Consider the following 8993-nt stretch of genomic DNA (forward strand, 5'->3'; position numbering starts at 1 on the left):
GGAAAGCTCGCGGAGGCCCCAGACGTTAATACATCGCGCCGTTTAATATTCGCAAAGCGTACCCGTATTTACATACATCCCCGCAGCCCCCCCCCTCGCATGGGCCGTAAACACCCGCGCAAGTGACACGACGCGGCTCTCTGAGGCCCCGCCGCGCGACGCAGACCTGGCATTTCTCAAATGTCATGTATACCAATTAGGTGAAGTTATTACACAAATAACCCGCTAAATACACCGCGCCAAAGTATGAAACACAGTAACAACAGAACGCACCGGGGGGGGGGGGGGGGGCGATATCTCCGCATTAACTCTTCATGGGAGAGAAGAAAGAAGAATGTATCAATTCAGATCTTTTATTTGTTGGTTGTTGTTACAAAGTAAATCGACACAATGGAGCTTGACCCTTTCATGCCTATTTCTGACATTTTCTGCTAGAAAATTACCCCTAAACATTTTATATATATAGTTATTTATTTTTTTAGCAGAGACCATAGAGAATAAAATGGCGATTGTTGCAATATTTTTTATCACACGGTATTTGGGCAGCGGCCTTTAAAACGCAATTTGTTTGGGAAAAAAGACACTTTCATGAATAAAAAAAAAAAAAAAGTAAAGTTGGCCCAATTTTTTTGTATAATGTGAAAGATGATGTTTCGCCGAGTAAATAGATACCTCACATGTCACGCTTTAAAATTGCGCACACTCAGAAGTGCACTGATATCAGGAGTGCCTAGGCACAGGAAGTGCACTGATATCAGGAGTGCCCAGGCACAGGAAGTGCACTGATATCAGGAGTGCCTAGGCACAGGAAGTGCACTGATATCAGGAGTGCCCAGGAACAGGAAGTGCACTGATATCAGGAGTGCCTAGGCACAGGAAGTGCACTGATATCAGGAGTGCCCAGGCACAGGAAGTGCACTGATATCAGGAGTGCCCAGGCACAGGAAGTGCATTGATATCAGGAGTTCATAAGCACACAAAGTGCACTAATATCAGAAGTTCCTAGGCACAGGAAGTGCACTGATATCAGGAGTGCCTAGGCACAGGAAGTGCACTGATATCAGGAGTGCCCAGGAACAGGAAGTGCACTGATATCAGGAGTGCCTAGGCACAGGAAGTGCACTGATATCAGGAGTGCCCAGGCACAGGAAGTGCATTGATATCAGGAGTTCCTAGGCACAGGAAGTGCACTGATATCAGGAGTGCCTAGGCACAGGAAGTGCACTGATATCAGGAGTTCATAAGCACACAAAGTGCACTAATATCAGAAGTTCCTAGGCACAGGAAGTGCACTGATATCAGGAGTGCCTAGACACAGGAAGTGCACTGATATCAGGAGTGCCCAGACACAGGAAGTGCACTGATATCAGGAGTGCCTAGACACAGGAAGTGCACTGATATCAGGAGTGCCCAGACACAGGAAGTGCACTGATATCAGGAGTGCCTAGGCACAGGAAGTGCACTCATATCAGGAGTGCCTAGGCACAGGAAGTGCACTCATATCAGGAGTGCCTAGGCACAGGAAGTGCACTGATATCAGGAGTGCCTAGGCACAGGAAGTGCACTGATATCAGGAGTGCCTAGGCACAGGAAGTGCACTCATATCAGGAGTGCCTAGGCACAGGAAGTGCACTCATATCAGGAGTGCCTAGGCACAGAAAGTGCACTGATATCAGGAGTTTATAGGCACAGGAAGTGCACTGATATCAGGAGTGCCTAGGCACAGGAAGTGCACTGATATCAGGAGTGCCTAGGCACAGGAAGTGCACTGATATCAGGAGTGCCTAGGCACAGGAAGTGCACTGATATCAGGAGTTCATAGGCACAGGAAGTGCACTGATATCAGGAGTTCATAGGCACAGGAAGTGCACTGATATCAGGAGTGTCTAGGCACAGGAAGTGCACTGATATCAGGAGTGCCTAGGCACAGGAAGTGCACTGATATCAGGAGTTCATAGGCACAGGAAATGCATTGATATCAGGAGTGCCTAGGCACAGGAAGTGCACTGATATCAGGAGTGCCTAGGCACAGGAAGTGCACTGATATCAGGAATGCCTAGGCACAGGAAGTGCACTGATATCAGGAATGCCTAGGCACAGGAAGTGCACTGATATCAGGAATGCCTAGGCACAGGAAGTGCACTGATATCAGGAGTGCCCAGGCACAGGAAGTGCACTGATATCAGGAGTGCCTAGGCACAGGAAGTGCACTGATATCAGGAATGCCTAGGCACGGTAAATGCGCTGATATTTTTCAGGAAGCAATTAATAAAAATTGACATTTCTAGATTTTCCATATAAAACAGCAAATCTTCACTTTTTGGGCCCAGCTCTGCTTTATTGCTTTGACACTTTTCTTTGCAAAGCTTCTTTTTCCGTTAACCAGGCAGATTTCTCTATTTATTGCATTGTAATCGGTCTTTTGGGCGTGTTCTATATTTGTTGGGTGTATCGGTTCTCACGGCACTGGAGGTGTTCTTCATTTCCATCCTAATAATAAAACAGACTGAACCTGGAAATAATAATTGATGAAATGTTATTAGGAGTGAAATCGATGAGGGAAGGGGGAAGACGGAGGAGGTCGGCCGTGGAGCTCACACTTTATCCCCGGCCTGGGATAGGAATTCCCCCTCCTGGACTTTGTATGAATCCGGAGCTGGCGGTCTTCATTGTCTTTGCTCCCGCTGAGCCTCATTAGCTGGCGGTAATAAACTCGCGATGTAGGCGCTCCTCGCGCCGCACTCTTCCTCATTTTAATTAGCAGAAGCGATAAACATACAATTTTAATTAATTTGAGAAACATATAGCTGCGTCGAGCGTTTGTAAATAACAAAGACGTCTTCCCGGTATTCCCGGCAAAGCCAACTTTCAGCACTGATGAAATAAAAGTCACATTGCCGTCGGTGTGTGACCACCTGGGGCGCCCCTCGCGGTGCGGCGACTGCGGCTATAATTTACAGATAAATCCTGAGGATTTTAACGAGCGTAGTGTATACGACGAACAGCTAATTGGGAATGGTGTATTTTATTGAAGTGGAAGTGTCATTAGTTATGGAGCTTATGTTGTGCTCTACAATAACTCTTGTGGTTGTAGCATTACGGGAGGGTAACCAATGATATTATGACTGCAGCTCTGCACTATGGGGCCAAATGAAGGTCTTACACCACACACAAGATTTTGGAAGGTGTCTGTGGGAATTTTTACCATTTGTGAGGTCAGGTACTGATGTTGGATGGGAAGACCTGGCTCACTATTGGTGTTCCAATTCAACCCAAAGGTGTTTGGTGGGGTTGAGGTCAGGGCTCTGTACAGGACACTGGAGTTCTTCTGCATCAACCTGGTCAAACCATGTCTTTATGGAGCAAATCCAAACTGGTCACCCCATGTCTTTATGGAACTGGTCCAGACTGGTCACCCCATGTCTTTATGGAACTGGTCCAGACTGGTCAACCCATGTCTTTATGGAGATGGTCCAAACTGGTTAAACCAAGTCTTTATGGAGCTGGTCCAGACTGGTCATCCCATGTCTTTATGGAGCTGGCCCAATCTGGTCACCCCATGTCTTTATGGAGGTGGTCCAGACTGGTCACCCCATGTCTTTATGGAGCTGGTCCAAACTGGTCAAACCAAGTCTTTATGGAGCTGGTCCAAACTGGTCACTCCATGTCTTTATGGAGCTGGTCCAAACTGGTCAAACCAAGTCTTTATGGAGCTGGTCCAAACTGGTCACCCCATGTCTTTATGGAGCTGGCCCAAACTGGTCACCCCATGTCTTTATGGAGAAGCTCCATACTGGTCACCCCATGTCTTTATGGAGCAGGTCCAAACTGGTCACCCCATGTCTTTATGGAGCTGGTCCAAACTGGTCAAACCAAGTCTTTATGGAGCTGGTCCAAACTGGTCACCCCATGTCTTTATGGAGCTGGTCCAAACTGGTCACCCCATGTCTTTATGGAGCTGGCCCAAACTGGTCACCCCATGTCTTTATGGAGAAGCTCCATACTGGTCACCCCATGTCTTTATGGAGCTGGTCCAAACTGGTCAAACCAAGTCTTTATGGAGCTGGTGGTTAAAGCGGTTGTATAGTCTTTTTTTTTACTTTTACCTACAGGTAAGCCTATAATAAGGCTTACCTGTAGGTAAAAAAAATATTTCCTAAACCTTTACGGTTTAGGAGATATTCCCCTTGCTATGCGCCGCTGACTGCAGCGGCGCATGCGCACAGGGGATTCTCGGCTGAAGCCCGGCAGCTGCCGGACCTTGCCGAGTAAGACACAGGAACCGCGATACCCGGAAGACACGCTGAGGCAACATGACAGCTCCCTCGGCGTGGACCAGGTAAGATACTGACGCCTCGTTCTAAGGTAAGTATTTCATAATGAGCTAGTATGCGGTGCATACTAGCTCATTATGCCTTTTGCTTTACAGGGTATACAACCGCTTTAAGTTAAAGAAAAAGTCAAAAACCATATTTATCCATTTACATGAAGGCCAAGTTAATATAACCCAGCCAGCACAGAGATCCCTCATACATCAGTCTGCAGGATTTCCCCCTACAGTGAAAGGGAACTCTGATGTAAAGGGGAAGGCTGCAGATCATGATCTAAGGGGGGACTCTGATGTAAAGGGGAAGGCTGCAGATCATGATCTAAGGGGGGACTCTGATGTAAAGGGGAAGGCTGCAGATCATGATCTAATGTGGAATTCTGATGTAAAGGGGGAAGGCTGCAGATCATGATCTAAGGGGGGACTCTGATGTAAAGGGGGAAGGCTGCAGATCATGATTTAAGGGGAAACTCTGATGTAAGGGGGGCTCTGGTGACCAGAGATCACCTTTATATCAGAGTCCACTGCATTCCCCTTTACATCAGAGTTCCCACTTACACCCAAGTCCGCAGAGTTCCCTGTTGCGCTGTAAGGAGGAATGCTGGGAACTCTGATGTGGGGGGACTCTGGTGACCAGAGACCACCTTCCACAGAGTGAATACACTAAGGCAAGGGGGGGGGGGGGTTACTGTTAGAAGGGGAACCCTTCTCCCTGTGCCCCCTTACATTATTGTATTCACTCCCACCATACACTGGCCTCGAGGCGCTGTCACTGACCTCCTCACAGGTGTACCATGCAGGGCTCGGTAGGGTGGTCCTCTCCCGTCTCCAGCTTGGCGGCTCTGGTTTTATCCTTTAGTCTCCTCCCCACAGTCCACACATGTCTGCCCCCTCCCATGACCCCCATCCCGGCAGTGCTCTCACTCTTGACTCCTCTCCAGGCTCCCCCTCAGAGACTGCAGACATGATATAAGACAAGAGATGGTTAGAGGCTGCAGACAGGATACAAGGAGATATTGAGATTACAGATATGATACAAGTAATGGTTCAAGGCTGCAGGCATGATACAGGAGATGATCAGAGGCTGCGGGCAAGACACAGGAGATGATCAGAGGCTGCGGGCATGGTACAGGAAATGATCAGAGGCTGCGGCATGGTACAGAAGTTGATCAGAGGCTGCGGGCATGGTACAGGAAATGATCAGCAGGTGCTGTGGGCAAGGTACAGGAGATGTTCAGCAGAGGCTGTGGGTATGGTACAACAGATGGTCAGCAGAAGCTGTGGCCACAGTACAGGAGATGGTCAGCAGAGGCTCTGGGCAAGGTACAGGAGATGGTCAGCAGAGGCTGTGGGTATGGTACAACAGATGGTCAGCAGAAGCTGTGGGCACAGTACAGGAGATGGTCAGCAGAGGCTCTGGGCAAGGTACAGGAGATGGTCAGCAGAGGCTGTGGGTATGGTACAACAGATGGTCAGCAGAAGCTGTGGGCACAGTACAGGAGATGGTCAGCAGAGGCTCTGGGCAAGGTACAGGAGATGTTCAGCAGAGGCTGTGGGTATGGTACAACAGATGGTCAGCAGAAGCTGTGGGCACAGTGCAGGAGATGATCAGCAGAGGCTGTGGGCATGGCACAGGAGATGTCAGAGGCTGCTGGCACGGTACAGGAGAATAAGACTTAAACACTCACAACGTCAACAGGGCTGCCTTCAGCTTCTCTGTTCCGCCCGCTCGGCTCCTGGGCAGTGTGACAGGAATGCACCACCGCCATGATCATCCCTGGTTTGACTTCAGGTCAGTTGGCACGCTGCAACAGCTTCTGCCAGACCAGCCCTGGGCCCCGCCCGCCTCCGCCGGGTGAATACAGGATTTGATCAGCTCAGGTATCTCCGGGAACTGCGCAAGCGTAGTTCTGAGCCAAGCCGGTCCCAGCCATTTTTACTGGTACTTTTTTCCTGCTACGGACATTCACAGGCAAGAGAAAAGTGCCCTGTTAATTACGGGCTGCACGAAAAAATATGGACAGTTGGCAACACTGCTTTGGGTTTAAAGGGATTAGGTGGCAACCCTATCAGGTGCTAATGTTGGATGAGAAGACCTGGCTTGTCATCGGCATTCAAGTTCATCCCAAAGGGGTTCAGTAGGGTTGAAGTCCAAAGGTGTTCATTAGGGTTGGGGTCCAAAGGTGTTCAGTAGGGTTGAGGTCAGGGCTCTGTGCAGGACATTCAACTATCTCCACACCAAACTGGTCAAACCATGTCCTTATGGATCTGGCTTTGTACACAGGGCCACAGTCATCGTGGAATAGAAAAGGGTCTTCCCCACGATCTGTCTACTTGCTCCATATTGCTTTTTGGCCTTTTGGCTAAGATCAAGTGTAATATCTGTTCTTATCAGTGTCCAGTAGTGGTGCTCAGCCGTCTTTCTGGCCTTTTGGTAGGATTGGCTGGCTGTACAGTATCTCTGCTGCCATTGATGGGGGTTCTGAAGGCTAGTACCAGCTGGAACGGAGGGTGGGGGTCCTTGGGCCAACCCTAAAGTCTAGGGGGAGGATGTGTGGCCACCATGTTCCTCTCCCCCCCCCCGGGAAACAGGGGGTCTCTCTTCAGAAGAACCTCTCACCTAGTACTTGTTGGTCGACCTCGGCTGACTATGAGGAGACGGGTCCGTCAGGCCTTTTGGCCAGGTAGACCATGTTAAAGCTTGCCCCTGTCAGGAGCCTTGCAAGCCGGGAGTTCAGGGTAAGGTCCTACCCCTTCGGGTGGGGTGGACAAAGGCACACCCTTAAGTGCACTTTCTTTTGTTCACGAATTAAAAAAAAAAAAAAAAAAAACTTGCCGCTTTTTGTTGCTACGTTGTTACACATTCATGTAATTCGTGTTCTGATGGCAAACCATTCATTTTATCAATAATGTTCTACTAATTCCAGTGGAGACCGGGCATGCTCAGTCCACCGTCTCTGCACATAGTACACACTATATGAGTTGAGTTCCTAAACATTTCTTACATTCATATGATGAATAACGCGGCAAATGCCGGCAGCCGAATTGAATAACACAGATGTGTCTAAATTTGCCTGTTATCATGTAAATGCCCCTTTGTCATTTCTGAAAAAAAAAATTGAATGCCCCCACCCCCTCCCTCTTTTTCCCCAGTTTCATAGACAGAAAACTCAGAAATAACATGAACTCTTGGAGGCTTTTCCTGTAAGAACCCCCCCCCCCCTCATCCTCCCCAGTGACCGGGGATGAAAGATGTCCCAGCTTCTTTCCTGAGGGCAGCCAGGATTTGTCTTGAAACTTTACACCGGCCAATTCTCTTCCTTTTCTATGAGTCGTTGTGTTATTCGGAGAACCGGCAGCTCTGACACCTTCGCTAACTTTTAACCTTCGTGCTGAAAGAAGATGAAGAAGTCCCAGAGCAGATCAACTCAGAGGCGCTGACTGATCCCCAATCCTTGGAGCTACTTCCAGATTCCGCAATGAACATCCTGAGATGTTGCAAACCATAACAAAGTGTCATTAGATCCACCACGACTGCGCAGCCGGCACAGCTCGGTTCTGGCGAGATATTGACCGCTTGATGACTGTGGAGTGCATAAACTCTATATTTCCAAAAGTATTGGGACGCCTGCCTTTCCACAGACACAAACTTTAATGACAACCCAGTCTTATGACCCATACACACGATCGGACTTTCCGACAACAAAACCGTGGATTTTTGTTCGAAGGTTGTTGGCTCCAACTTGTCTTGCGTACACGCGGTCACACAAATGTAGGCCAACAATTACGAACGTGAGAACGCGGTGACGTACAAGACGTACGACGAGCCGAGAAAAAGGAAGTTCAATAGCCAGTGCGGCTCCTTCTGCTTGATTCCGAGCATGCGTGAACTTTTGTGCGACGGACTTGTGTACACACGATCGGACTTTCCGACAACAACGTTTTGTTGGCGGAAAATTTGAGAACCTGCTGGCCAACATTTGTTGGCAGAAAGTCCGACAACAAATGTTCGGTGGAACATACACACGCCAACAAGCTCACATCCAACTTTTCCTGTCGGAAAATCCGATCGTGTGTACGCGGCATTAGTCCGTAGGGTTCAATATTGAGTTGGCCCACCCTTTACAGCTATAACAGCTTCAACTCTTCTGGGAAGGCCGTCCACAAGGTTTAGGAGGGTGTCTATGGGAATGTTTGACCGTTCTTCCAGAAGAGCATTTGTGAGGTCAGGCACTGATGTTCGACGAGAAAGGCCTGGCTCGTAGTCTGCAGTCTAATTCATCCCAAAGGTGTTCTATGAGGTTGAGGTCAGGACTCGAGGCCAGTCAAGTTCCTTCACCCCAAACTTGCTCATCCATGTCTTTGTGGACTTTGCTTTGTGCACTGGTCCAAATCATTTGTTGGAGGGGGGATTATGGTGTCGAGGAGATTATGGGGTGGGGTTGTTTTTCAGGGGTTGGGTTTGGCCCCTTAGTTCCAGTGAAGGGAACTCTTAAGGCATCAGCATACCAAGACACTTTGGACAATTTCATGCTCCCAACTTTGTGGGAACAGTTTGGGGATGACCCCTTCCTGTTCCAACATGATTGCACGCTAGTGCACAAAGCAAGGTCCATGAAGACATTGGTGAGTGAGTTTGGGGTGGAGGAACTTGGCTGGCCTGCCC

General features: G+C 48.9%; 1 pseudogene; it reads left to right on the forward strand.

Moving 5' to 3' along the window:
* Positions 1 to 6670: 6670 nt before the first annotated feature.
* LOC141109093 (U2 spliceosomal RNA) lies at positions 6671 to 6791 on the forward strand (annotated as a pseudogene).
* Positions 6792 to 8993: the final 2202 nt, after the last annotated feature.

Source organism: Aquarana catesbeiana, linkage group LG09, assembly GCF_042186555.1.
Source record: "Aquarana catesbeiana isolate 2022-GZ linkage group LG09, ASM4218655v1, whole genome shotgun sequence".
NCBI classification, from domain to species: domain Eukaryota; kingdom Metazoa; phylum Chordata; class Amphibia; order Anura; family Ranidae; genus Aquarana; species Aquarana catesbeiana.